At 35.8% G+C, this 15,247-nt stretch overlaps 1 non-coding gene across 1 annotated transcript; it reads right to left on the reverse strand.

The window, feature by feature from the left end:
• Nucleotides 1–804: 804 nt before the first annotated feature.
• LOC124361585 lies at nt 805–911 on the reverse strand. Its single transcript, XR_006922342.1, has one exon. It is a non-coding gene; the product is annotated as a U6 spliceosomal RNA (small nuclear RNA).
• Nucleotides 912–15,247: the final 14,336 nt, after the last annotated feature.

Genomic DNA, 15,247 nt, shown 5'->3' on the forward strand with positions numbered 1-15,247 from the left:
ATCTACAAGGCAAATACAACATATGGTATTTTTATACTCAGTAAAAATTCTACATTTTTTACTAAGTAAAAATATTATGCAGTGATTTAGGATTTACTATAATGTTGACCATCACTTACTAGAGATTGGTGTAGTTGCACTGTTAATAATACTTACTGGTCGTTATACAGTATACAATCTACAATTCTACTACAATCTATACAATTCTGTATCAATCTACGTAGCTCCAACAACAATATTGTACAATGGTGCTTGACAATTGTCATAATACCAATTACTAAGTTTTAACATTCAATGCAGTATAATGTAGAATTTTTGCAGAATAATTACAAAGCAAAGTTTGTGATAGTAGGGTTGCGAAGAAGTAATCAAATTTCATTCAATAAGTTACAAGTTTCCTGCAGCAATGTTTTGAAATACATTTTTTAATCATTATTTATAATCATTATTGTCATATTTAATCATAATTATGACAATTCTCATAATTGTCATAATTTTTATCTTTTTATTTAGACGGGGATCCATATCCTGGTGGACTGAACGAGAATTCATATTCCGTTTTGAACTTCAAGGTTGGTTGTTTCTACCCTTAGGAAAAACATTTTCCACGTTAAATTTAGTGCCTTTCATCATAAGACTAATTCATAAATAAAATAAATATAAACACAGTCCCGATATTATACGTAAAACAATTTAAAAAGTCTAATAAAATTATTATTTTTATATATGTAAAAATGTAACTTTGTAGTTAATAAACTTCTAAAATGTAAATCACAATATACCTCATTAAATCGAATATTGGCAAAAAATGTGGAACGCTTCACGATTTTGCGTGTCATCCTTGCGCAGGGGCCATGCTAATCTTCTCTGTATCGTTCCAATTTTAGTATATGTACTGCCGAAGCAAGTACATCTGTTGTTCCTCTCAGTTGGGTATATATGTTGCTGTCACAAAACTACAAAGCTGTGTCGTCTTGGGCTGTCAGTTGTCTAGCAAAATAATTTAAATTTTGAATCAATATTCAGGTGAGCATATTTAAATATAAAAGTACAGTTGCTCTTGTAAATGTTTAAGTATTATATGGTTTATAAATACTTCATTTTGTATGTATTTATAGAGTATCAATTTTGAAAACTCTCGGGTGATTTAGATGGGTGGGCGGAGGTGCTACGACCTAGCGGCAGCGCCAGTAATCTCCTACTACTGCCGGCTAAATGCAGTATGTATTCAGCGGGCGCATTGTTGTGTCGCAGTATAATTAGGCCCTATTCATTCATTAGTTCTTTATTTTTCCCATTCATAAAAACAGTAGTCGATTTTCAGAAATTTCCAGTCTTATAATTTCAACAACTGCTAAATTAAATGTATCCGACCATATCCAATAATAAACTAACTACGAAAAAAATGTTTTATGGTAATAAAATTAGTAGCCTAATATGTTGTTCTATTAAAAACATTATTAAAGGAGAAAAAAGGTGACGTGTTTAATCAGTACGTGTGCTAATTTAATATTTTATTTCAACTATGTAAAGAAGTATTATTCTATTTCGATAAATTAACTGCTTTCTTCTACACACTGCACTGTTTTAGAAACTGTCAATCTGTACTAAATGGTCGATTGACATTTTTTGTTACGCGTGAAGTCCCATATCTGAATAGCATCGCATATATTGTTGATGATTGAAGATAATATATGTTCACATCTACAGATGTGTCAATATCATCAACAATTCTAAAAGCTCATTTATTCAACTTACTCTTAACCCTAAAGCGGGAAATTACTGCTCTTCGCACTGGCGGTAGGTCTTTGTGTTTTAACAGCAACGCAATCTTTTTTTTAGAATATATCACATTTTTTCCATCAGTGCCTAAATATAACAACACTATTAGACTAAATATCAGCAATTATATAATATAAATGGTTCAATAAAAAATTTGAAATCATTGTAATAACAAGCTCATAAACCCATACAAAAATCTTTGTATACAAAATCATATAAATAGATGCAAAATGTATTTTAAATAATCTGACGATTACAAAATATACTGCATAGTTATCTTAACTTACATCTTCACAATTATTTTTTATATGATTTTGTGTTTATAAAAACGTTTCCTAAGTCGAAGTCTGTCATGACTAAACATATTTTATGACTACATAAATAAACTATTTATACGGAGTGTCCCGCAACCATTTGATCAAACTAACAAATAATACACGATAATATGTCTGATCTGGTTTATTTTGAAGTTATCTGGCTGTGCGTGTGTTAAAAAATTATCATCTCATTAACGGTTTCAGATAGTTTTACGAATCTCGGCAGAAATCTTAACAGTACCAAGTAACACGTCCAGGCAAAATATTAGTCTAACATTCCGTTAATTTTCGTTTTAAAGTTGAGGCAGTTTACAATGTTCACAGTTACGTTGTTTTAAATATACAAGTTGATAAAAAATTGTAAAACTACAAAATATCTAGGTAATATTATGGTAAATCCAATGATGTGTTGGGTTTTATCATAGAGTGAAGGATAACTCAGAAAAGCAACTTTTTTCTGAGTTATTACAGAAATTTATAGTTAAAATTAAAAAAAAATAAAAATTAACGTTTTAAAAGAATTAATAAATATGTATTAACGGTATAGTTTATTGTGTAACTCAATGATAACTGTTTCTATCGAATATCATAAAATTAACTTAACCCGTTTATGAGATAGTATTTTTTTCCGAGACACACTTACAGACCGACAACTTCAAAACTAAGCAAGACATGAGACTTATTAGGTATTTACCGAACAACGTGGTTTTAATTAAGATCAATTGGTTGAGACATTCTGTATAAGTGTGGCACAAACCGTATAAGTTGACGAACAAAAAACAAAATAATAGCACTCAAATATTTATGAAATACATTTTTCACGCAAACTGTCACATACATAACTTGCAACACTAAGGACCAACGCTCGTGTACAAATCACAAAAATATGGCTGATGCTCTTAATTCTTTCTACTTGTATTGTATAATTAGAAAATAAAAGCTTTAGTAAAGTTCAAAACAACATGTGTTGATTTGAATGTTACCTCAGACCTTTCCTCTAACTAAAATATTTGAGCTATTAATGATACAATAATTATATTTTATGATAACAATGTTTACATAGCATCAAAAAGTTATACCGTTTAACTCAGTATGATAGCTGTTTCTACCGAATTTCGTAAAATTATCTTAACCCGTTTATGAGATAATATTTTTTCAAAACACACTTACAGACCGACAACTTCAATACTAAGCAAGACATGAGACGTTAGCATGTAGCCTACTACCGAAAAATGTGTTAAGTATAATAGTATTAGACTACTTAGGATCAATTGGTTGCGGGACACCCTGTGTGTGTGTGTGTGTGTGTGTGTGTGTGTGTGTGTGTGTGTGTGTGTGTGTGTGTGTTGTGTGTGTGTGTGTGTGTGTGTGTGGTGTGTGTGTGTGTGTGTGTGTGTGTGTGTGTGTGTGTGTGTGTGTGTGTGTGTGTGTGTGTGTGTGTGTGTGTGTGTGTGTGTGTGTGTGTGTGTGTGTGTGGTGTGTGTGTGTGTGTGTGTGTGTGTGTGTGTGTGTGTGTGTGTGTGTGTGTGTGTGTGTGTGTGTGTGTTGTGTGTGTGTGTGTGTGTGTGTGTGTGTGTGTGTGTGGTGTGTGTGTGGTGTGTGTGTGTGTGTGTGTGTGTGTGTGTGTGTGTGTGTGTGTGGGTGTGTGTGTGTGTGTGTGTGTGTGTGTGTGTGTGTGTGTGGTGTGTGTGTGTGTGTGTGTGTGTGTGTGTGTGTGTGTGTGTGTGTGACACACAAAAACAAAATAAAAGTACTAAAACATTTATTAAATATATATTTTTTACGCAAACTATCATATAGGTAGGTCTACATAACTTGCAACACTAAGATCCAACGCTTGTTTAAAAACCACAACAACAATGTGACTGGCGCTGTAACGTTCGCGAGGTGTAGGTATCCGTATAGAACGATGACAAAGGGTATGGTGATCTACGTAGGCTAACAACAATAACCTATGCTCTGCCAGATTATTTCTGCCGCCATTAAGTCATTTATAGGAAGTTAAATGCTTAAAATATAAATTAAATGATCAGTAGATACATGCCAATTCAGACGTACCTTTGGTGAAGAAAATTCATTCCATACCCTAGGAGTAAATGAGTATTACTTTAGCTTTCGTAGAACTTAAATTATTTGCTGACATCTTAAATTATTTAATTGGTAATGGTCCATTTTTGGCTGTGATCAGTAAAGCATCGACCCCATTGCTACTGATAAAGAAATCCGATGTGTCTGTCTGTATGAACGAGATTACCTAGAGCAGCGATTCTTTTAACTTTTTGCACCTAAAACTGAAATTTTTACGACCCCGACCGTATATTGCAGTGGGGAGGGGGCGAGGCGTTCAACACCACAAAATAAATAGGACTCGTACTCTGTAAAATGACGTGGTTTTATTTTATGGTATTCCCTCACTAAATATTTGATAAGAGCTAAATTTATTCTTCCACTAGTAAAAGTACGACAGTACAACCGATGATACGCTACGTGAAAACGAAATCAACTGAAATAATTTGTCTCAATAAAATGATCGCTTAGGGATTTCATGGACTATGATGACTCGGTATTCTGTCAGCATGATATAGCCTGTAAGTTGCTTACTCTTCACGGCTTTATTTGCTGTTTAGAGTTTTCTAAATGTTTTAATGGATTTTTTTCTCAAAAAAGTGATTTTATCAGTAATGAGGCAGATCAAACTAAAAAAAAAAAACAAAAATGCGAATAAGAGTCCTATTTGAAGTTGGATTCATGTCCCTTGGAAATAAGCGCAGTATGTCGTATTTGGTGGAGTACTGTGGATCAATGAAACCGAAAATGTTACGTCATCTGTAAACCAAACATCACGGACTCAAGGATAAACCGGTAAGCTTTCTTAAACAAAAACCTAGCGACCCTCAGTTTGACAACCCTGACCTAGACGGTTAAAATTTTGTGTTAAATTTTACTTCTACAGCACAGATCATTCAGACCCCTTGGTACTCCTTACAAATCCTCAGTTTTGCGAGTGCTACCATATTCTATAAGTACTTATCAATCCGTCGAACTCACACGTACATGTAGCCAAACCTCGATCCTATCGTAGGCTTTATCGACCCGTTTTCTAACTTACATATCAGGAGGTCGACTCCTAAACACCAGTTTCAAGTCCTCCTGAAAGAATACGTTTCCCCACGGTTCTATAACCTAATTATCATTGAAGACTTTCAATCAACCCAAGCCGCACCTCTCGGATTCTGAAACTGCGTTACCCTGAATCTTTCAAGGGGGGCTCCAATAAAATGTTTCAGTCCTCAATGTGCCTTCTTCCTTTCACGAATAGGAATGGTTCACTCGTTTCTTTATATGAAATAATCAGCCTTCTACACAGATAATCTAGAGGACACTCGCCCTCGGACTTTAAGAACAAATCCTTATACGTAGCCTACTGTAGACTATTGCTTGAGCAAACCAAACACTCACTGGATGGTGTTTTGCTGTGTCTGTGACCGCGTTTTAATAAGCGGCCTACACTCGTTATTCGGTTTTTTATCGAATGTTCGATGTTTTTATCCGCAGGAATAATTCGATATTACAATCTATTTAACTTGCATATGATTTCAACTTATTAGTTGTAGTAGTTTTAATGTAAAGAATAAACAGCAAGAAGTAACGGATATTTTGAGACTTTGAAAATGGTGACGAATATGATTTTTGAATCCTAGAACAATCTGTGTACACAATTCCAAGCCTATAGGGCCGTTCTATCAAGAGGTATCGCACCTACGGACAAAGTCGATGTTAAGAAGCAAGTGCGTAGCTAGTGAGGGGCCCAAGGGTTTCGAACCCCCCCTCAATTTTTAATGTTTCAATTACTTTTTTAGTAAATGATTATTATTATTTAAATAATTCAATTCAGTATTACTGACATGTACTGCTGAAAGATCGTTCTCAACAAAGAAACAGTTCAAGAACCTTCTTAAGGAACAAAATTGGGCCTTACTCTTTGTCCACTACGGGAAAATATCAGTTGTCTGTACCCCCTCGAAACTGTCTGGCTACGTTCTTGTTAAGAAGGTCTTATTAGATCCTTAATAGTCATGGACCAACAGTAGTTTTGTTTGAATGGTGATGAGTGTAGTTCACTACTAACACCAGTATTCATCAAATCATCAAGAATCATCAGTAATATTGTTCCAGTAACAATGTTGATATTTATGAGCACCAGTATTGTTCCAGCCATCGCGAATCATCAGTAATATTGTTCCGGTAACAATGCTGGTACTCATGAGTAGGCCTACCAATATTTCTCCAGTCATCACGAATCATCAGTAATATTGTTCCAGTAACAATGTTGGTACTCATGAGTACCAATATTTCTCCAGTCATCACGAATCATCAGTAATATTGTTCCGGTAACAATGCTGGTACTCATGAGTACCAATATTTCTCCAGTCATCACGAATCATCAGTAATATTGTTCCAGTAATAATGCTGGTACTCATGAGTACCAATATTATATCTCCAGTCATCACGAATCATCAGTAATATTGTTCCAGTAACAATGCTGGTACTCATGAGTCACTAGTATTATTGTTCTAGCCATCATAAATCATCAGTAATATTGTTCCAGTAATAATGCTGGCACTCATGACAGTACCAGTATTTCTCCAGTCATCACGAATCGTCAGTAATATTGTTCCAGTAACAATGCTGGTACTCATGAGTCACTAGTATTATTGTTCTAGCCATCATAAATCATCAGTAATATTGGTCCAGTACAAATGTTGATGACTCATGATAATACCAGTATTATTATTCTAGCCATCATAAATCATCAGTTATATTGTTTCAATAGTCTACAAATATTGATGACTCATGACAATACCAGTATTGTTCCAGCCATTACGAATCAGTAATATTGATTCAGTAATAATGTTGATACTCATGAGCCAACAGTATTATCGCCAACAGTACTAACAATTGTGAGCAATAACAGCAACAATGGTATTTGCTCGGTCCATGGTAATACTCAAAGAGTCACCACCACTCACCAGTATTGGTGCTTCAGCCATAATGAGTCACCAACAATATTGTTCGAGTCGAGTTTCTACAGTGATAATACTGAAATTTCAATGGTATTAATTCACTGAGAGGACTACACTGTCTATTTTCATACATCCCATGAATCTGCTGGAAATATTACATAGGCTACGTAGCTAACATTTGAGATATTGTCGATGACAGTAATGTTACTCGAGTAACCAGCCTGTATTATAGTCTACAATAATTGAAGAAAAATAATGGATTTTTTAAATAATAATTGATCAACCTTTTTTATAAGCATTTTTATTGTAGGCCTAAAAGAGTGAATTGTTATGATGAAATTGATTTAAAACAATCATGATTTTACATTACAAATGTGACAGGACTTTTGTGTGATAATGCATCAAAACAATTAGTTTAAAATGTTTTTCGTCAGTACTGACCTAATATAGTAGACTATTTTTGTGATCTTAAACAAATGTTGTGGACATAGGCTACAAAAGTGAGGTTATTGTGTAACTTCCTGCCAGCTCTCGACAAGAAAAACGAGAGGCTGGGTGTGTAAAGTAACAAAATACACGTTTGATTGGTGTCGTGCCAAATTCAATAATTTGGTGGGGGCCCGACCGTGCAGACGGCAGACCAATGATGTTTTATAGGCCTGTGGATGCAGCGCGATGCGCGCGCACTTCACATCGATTCCGTCCCCCCTGTGGTGGGCCCATTGGCGTCACACCGACACGCCGCGGCTCACACAGGCGCCACACCTGCTGCAGGATTATTTGAATTTAATTAGCGACACCCTTCGCTACCGCTCTGGGAACGATTGTTCGGCCAATCAAAAATCTGCTCTCGTGATGCCCGATCCATCCCCAAATACTGGCTTTACACTCCCAATGGCAGATCTGATCGTGGACAAATTATCTTTTTTGAATAAATTTCTTGGACAAATTAGGCTAATTGCTATGAAGAATAACTTATACCAATCTAAAATGAACAAGCTTGTCTTCATATGTTTATTGCAAGGCATTTTAATTAGACCCAAAACTCCCTTATTACCCTTATTGCAATCCAATTATTCTCATATTTTTACGAATGTGTTTCACGTAGCCTATTTACTTTTACAAATACGTTTGTTTTATTTATTTACTCATATCACAATAGTATTATATTCGATAGTGGCTTTGTTTGTTTTGCTTTCACGCGTGAACTATTCAACCGATTGTACTGAAATTTTACATGGATATCTTATGGTTCCTGGTATGAATATAGACCTATTCTTATTTGGACAATTCCTCCGACCTATTTTGCATTTGTTTGGATTTAAAGTGTGAAAGCGTAATGTAAGCTTGATGGTAATAACACTTATTAGCCTATATTCAATTTTTTCTGTGAACGTTTTTTTAGAAAAGTAAGAAAATATTCAGAAAAAATTAATTTTTAGTACAAATATACTCTTAGGTGTACAATTTTAGCAAATCAAAGACAAAGTTTAGTATTTAACATTTACCATAAATTTAAATTGAAGTATAAAAAACCATTTTAATTGTCTTTCGACAGAAGTAAGCTTATTAGATCTGTTCGATCGGACAAGAAACAATAAAACCGGAGTAAATTTAAATGCCCATAATTGTACACCTTTAACAGATTGTCATGACCGTGACCGTGAACGTAACAACAACGCAACCTCATGATTGGTTTCAGAAATATCATTCACTTGAACCAGAATTGTTCATATACGGGAGAAATCGCGGGTAACTCATAGTTATTAACTAAATAACAGTTACAAAAGTCCATCTTACTTTGGTATTAGGCCTAGCCAGCCTAGCCAACTGCAGGGCTATATTGTAGAACACTTGCTATTCTTTAGTACAATCAATTACTCAAACTATAGCCTACACGTGTCTTCTGTGTCATGCTTGAATAGAAATCCACAATTCCTAAACCTCTCTCGTGCTTGGTAACAGATTTAAAATTCCTCACAAACTGCAATAAATGGAACAAATTACGTTTTGCTCACTCCATACGCTACTTCGTCACTCAATACGCTATTTAGTCGCTCCATACGCTGTTTGGCCACTCCATACGCTGCTTGGCCAACCCATACGCTATTTTGTCACTCCCTATGCTGATTGGCCAATCCATACGCTATTTGGTCTCTCCATACGATTCTTGGTCACTCCATACGCTGCTTGGCCTACCCATACGCTATTGAGTTACTCCATACGCTGCTTAGCCTACCCATACGCTATTTGGATACTCCATACGCTGCTTGGCCTACCCATACGCTGCTTGGCCTACCCATACGCTGCTTGGCCTACCCATACGCTGCTTGGCCTACCCATACGCTGCTTGGCCTACCCATACGCTGCTTGGCCACTCCATACGCTGCTTGGCCTACCCATACGCTGCTTGGCCACTCCATATGCTGCTTGGCCTACCCATACGCTATTCGGTCACTTCGTACGCTATTTGGTCACTCCTTACGCTATTTGGTCACTCCATACGCTATTATTGGCCATTGTAAGGGTTATTTTTAGTTTTACCTTACAAGAAACCCAAGAGTTAAGCCCTTCAGTGTTAAGTTGTTTTTTTAATTTTACTATAGAAGAAACTCTGATTATAGGCTATAGGCCTATACTTTTTTATTCCTCAACAAGCTGTTTAAAATGATTTTTATCTATTAATAAAAACTATATTGTAATGTGTCATAATCCTTTCTTGCGTCAACATTTCCATCACGATCAGATTCATTTACAAATTTCACATTGGTGTTTTTAATACATTTACATTTTTTTGACAGGCTTTACATTTATTTTTAATCAAATTTAACAATAAAATGTTTGATATTTTGGAATGGTTGATTCAATTTTAATTTTCAATTTACCTCCGGTTCACCTTCCTCTTATTGCAGCGACTGGTATCTGATGCTGTCTCAGACTTGACTCCTGGAATCTGGAGTCATGTTCGTCTGAAGAGATCCAAAATGAAGTAGGAGACGAAGAAGCTCAAAACGAACATTTTCGTCGTTTCGACGTCAGATTCCTATAAATAGGTGAAATGACATTCTCATTGCTTCATCTCTCAATTGTTTGTACTTCAATTACACTATAATTCTATATTTTGTAGTCTAGGTGTCTCTGATACAAAAATTTAAAAATAAGTTTTTGCTGATTCCTTATTTTAAAGCTCCTTGTCGAATTGTTAACTCTTTTCTTGGGATACATCAGTCTTTCCCCCCCCCTTTTAAGCCTTATTCTGTCCGCCCTCATGTGCCACTGGCCTGTGCGAGGATCTTATCAAACAGAATAAGGGGGAGAGTCGATACAGTACAAGGCCAATGGTACTGATAAAAAGTGCAATGGTCACAGACAGGATTTGAACCTGCGCTATCTGTAACTCAGACCCAAAGCCCAACCAGACCGCTCGGCCATCGGCACACCCAAATTATTGGTAACAATGTTTTAAATAATTTTTTTCAATACCTAGGCTATTTTAAATGTTTACTTTTTTAGTAAAAGGTGAAAAAGATAAGAAATAAAATACATAATAATAAATTTCTTGTCTTTTTTCATTAAAACAATAAATTTTTTGAGTTTTGATGAATTTATAAAATCGTGTTTTTGCCAATATTAACTAAAAAATACCTTTGGGAATTTTCTATTTCTTATGTCTGTTTTATGATTCTTAATTAGTTTTAAAAAAGCCTACCACTAATACAGAGTGAGTTTTATGTCCTGGCACACCTGGATATAGCCCCTAATTTAAACGGCCCGAGATATCTATGTGAAACCTTGACCCTACCTATTATAACATACCTTTTAATTTTTCAAGTTGTTTAAAATTTTGCCCCCCCTTTTCTAAACATAAATTTCAAACTCAGAATTCTCCATGTAGAAATAAAATAAGTAACACTGTTTGTCAGAAAAATAACCTTAAACTGATGTTGTTTATAGCAACTTAACCAATCAGCTGATGAAATGCAAGTGAGTAGTAAAGAGAAAGTCAACAATAGATTGTTGCAACCGGTAAGATAAGAACAAGGGAAATTCCAAAGCATGTTGACTCATGTTACGATAAACAGGACAAGGCAGTTAATGATTGAATACTGTCTCAAGTTTTTACACACGTCTAGCACACTGTCAAACAGCCGAAGGTGAACAGTTTGAACACCTGCTACATTAAAACAGGTAACTGTTTTTAGAATTTGCGTTAGTGTTGACTCATGTTACGATAAACAGGACAAGGCAGTTAATGATTGAATACTGTCTCAAGTTTTTACACACGTCTAGCACACTGTCAAACAGCCGAAGGTGAACAGTTTGAACACCTGCTACATTAAAACAGGTAACTGTTTTTAGAATTTGCGTTAGTGTTGACTCATGTTACGATAAACAGGACAAGACAGTTACTGATTTTATTATTGTAAATTTGTCATAAAACCTGTTAAAATAAACTTAGAGACCTCTAGTTTGCATTATTGGATTTCTTTTTTTATTCCCTTTAAAATGAGGGGTCTCATGATAGGGGTTTGTATTTGAAAATGTTTAGTTGCCCCCCTTTAGAAAAGGGGGGCAAAATTTTCAACAACTTGAAAAATTAAAAATATATTATATCCAGTTTCAATTAGGCCTATATCCAGGTGTGCCAGGACATAAAACTCACTCTGTATACGGCTAGCCGTTCTCTGATTGTGGCCGATTTCCTGTAATTCGTGTTTTCCCTCTTTATATAACTCTATATAAATATCAAAACCTCTTCGAATTGTTCTTTACCTAATCAAAAGTACCGTCTGAATCTCTCTTTGATCCCCTTATAAATCTGCTATCAAATGGTGGAATTTACCAAACTTTTCTTTTTTTATTAGGCCTACTGGGATACACCCAATGTTTTCGTTTACTAAGTGAATACGGTAGGACTGTCAGCATCAATCCACGGTACACTTCTCACAAAATCGCACGAGATGCAAACAAATTTTTCCCTCCATCCCCTGGAAGGATGTTTGTGGTGTGAGGTACAACCCCGTGAACGTCCAAGGGATGGATGGACGTTTGGTGTGAGGTGGCCTTGGTCGTGTCTTGGAAAAGAGAGATTTGTCTTAACTCTTGTAATAAATCAAACAGAGTGAGCTCAGTGAGTAACTATTTAAGTCGTACAAGAGATCGAAGTCAACGTTGTCATTATTAGGATAAAATCAAAACTGTTTCAATTACATCCTAATTAGGCTACTAAAATAAAAATATTTGGAATCAAATTAGGCCTACAATCAAATCACTTAAATTTCAATTCAATATTTGACTGTACTACCTATATTTTTTACCACTGATAAGACAATCAGTATTTATGAAGATTAAATAAGTCACGACTCGGTGCGGTATAAACCACATCACAGCGGTACCACTTCCGTTCCACGCTTCACTAGTCCCGCGAGAAGCTTGGCGGTATATGCGGGAAACTCAGGCATGTCCATTTGTAAATCGGGTCCTAGTAGTGCTTTACAGATAGCATAGAGAAATCAAACCCATAAGTATATATACTAGTTATCTTATACACAAAACGTACTACAATCAAGGATTTGGCTAGGGGAGCAAACCCATAAGTATCGATATTAGTTATCTTACGCAATAACAACGCACAAGTAAGGAATAGGCTGGGGAAGCAAACCCATAAGTATCGATATTAGTTATCTTACGCAATAACAACGCACAAGTAAGGAATAGGCTGGGGGAAGCAAACCCATAAGTATCGATATTAGTTATCTTACGCAATAACAACGCACAAGTAAGGAATAGGCTGGGGGAAGCAAACCCATAAGTATCGATATTAGTTATCTTACGCAATAACAACGCACAAGTAAGGAATAGGCTGGGGGAAGCAAACCCATAAGTATCGATATTAGTTATCTTACGCAATAACAACGCACAAGTAAGGAATAGGCTGGGGGAAGCAAACCCATAAGTATCGATATTAGTTATCTTATGCACTAACAACGCACAAGTAAGGAATAGGCTGGGGGAAGCAAACCCATAAGTATCGATATTTAGTTATTATGCATAACGCAATCAACGCACAAGTAAGGAATAGGGGGAAGCAAACCCATAAGTATCGATTCTAGTTCTCTTATGCACTAACATTGTACAATCAAGGATCTGGATAGGGGAAGCAAACCCATAAGTATCGATTCCAGTTCTCTTATGCACTAACATTGTACAATCAAGGATCTGGATAGGGTGGAGCAAACCCATAAGTATCGATTCTAGTTCTCTTATGCACTAACATTGTACAATCAAGGATCTGGATAGGGGGAACAAACCCATAAGTATCGATTCTAGTTCTCTTATGCACTAACATTGTACAATCAAGGATCTGGATAGGGGGAACAAACCCATAAGTATCGATTCTAGTTCTCTTATGCACTAACATTATACAATCAAGGATCTGGATAGGGGGAACAAACCCATAAGTATCGATTCTAGTTCTCTTATGCACTAACATTGTACAATCAAGGATCTGGATAGGGGGAACAAACCCATAAGTATCGATTCTAGTTCTCTTATGCACTAACATTATACAATCAAGGATCTGGATAGGGGAAGCAAGCCCATAAGTATCGATACCAGTTGTCTTATGAATTTATCATGGTACAATTAAAGATTTGGCTGGTGCGTTTTATTAAGTCTTTGTTTTAGAGTTAGTGAAATTGACACACTACATGGCGGTTGTGATTCCTGACTTACGCGTGTCACAACGCTCTGGTATGATTTGTTTCTTTTAACCAAGTTTGTAATTATGTGTTAGGTTAGTTATTTACCTAAAGAACATATCGGATTTCAGATTACGAAACGTAGTATTCTTATTTTTGTAATACTAAACGATGTTCGGAAAAAATCATGTTTATTCCACAGATTGGAAAAATAATATAAATAACATTTTTGTAGATAAAAACACTTAAATTACGTAATTAACTCAGCATTGTTGGTTCATGGCGTTTCAATGATTAAGGAACCTAAATGACTAGTCGCCCTAAAATAACTGTCACACATATTTGTGAAGTGTTGTGTGTATAATATATACAGTTGACAGGTCCAACTGAACCCTCTCGCCTGAACAACATTGAGTTACCAAACCAGACAGCGCGGCCTAAAATGATAAACAGCGGACCCTCCTATGTGTAGTGAGTGGCCTTCCTACCTGAGGCGGCCAATCTTCCATCTGGCCTCACATTCTTGCTTTATTTATAGCCGCCAGCTACAAGCCTGTGCAGTACGAGCCTGGGCCGGCCGCTGGGCTGAGCGGGCACCGAGTTTCTCACGCGACCACTACCTACCTACATGTAAATCTGTCCCTTTCACAAACGTTAACAAATACTAGAAATTGTTGAGAAGTAAGTCACTGCGTACGCACACATTCAGAAATAATGTGCTTGTAAAGTCTACTTGGCTTTTGTGGGCTCGAGGCTTAAGTCAGCCTCGTCAGATATCACAGTATAAGCTCGGAAAATAAAACCTACCCATACAAATAAACATTTTTTAAATCCTAATGAGTATAATATTTTGTGTTTCTCGTAAATAAAGATAAAGGTATGTAGGCGTTCCTCAGGGATCTATTCTTGGATCTTTACTGTTCTTTGTATACATTAAGAAATTAAGTGCCGTTATCCGAAATTGAAATTTGATTCAATACGCTGATGACACTAGCCTACCCTTTGTATGATATCATAATATAGACTCGGAAAATAAAACCTACCACACAACTAAACATTTTTAAAGATCTACTAATGAGAAAAATGTGTGCTCCTTCAGATAAATGGCTCTAGGAGTCCCTCAGAGATCTATTCTTGGGTCTTTGCTGTTCTTTGTATAAGTTCAACAAATTGAGTGGCGTTATCCAAATTAGAAATTTGATTCAGTATGTTAATGACACTACTTTTTATATGATATCATAGCATAAGCTCGGAAGATAAAGCCTACCCACACAACTAAACATTTTGTAAAGACCTGCTATGAAAAATTTGTGTTTCTGGTAAATTAAGATAAATGGCTCTAGGTGTCACTCAGGGATCTTCTCTTTGGCCTTTTCTGTACTTGGTATACTTCAACAAATTAAGTGGCGTTATTTGAAATGAA

This window comes from Homalodisca vitripennis, chromosome 4, assembly GCF_021130785.1.
Source record: "Homalodisca vitripennis isolate AUS2020 chromosome 4, UT_GWSS_2.1, whole genome shotgun sequence".
Classification (NCBI taxonomy): Eukaryota; Metazoa; Arthropoda; class Insecta; order Hemiptera; family Cicadellidae; genus Homalodisca; species Homalodisca vitripennis.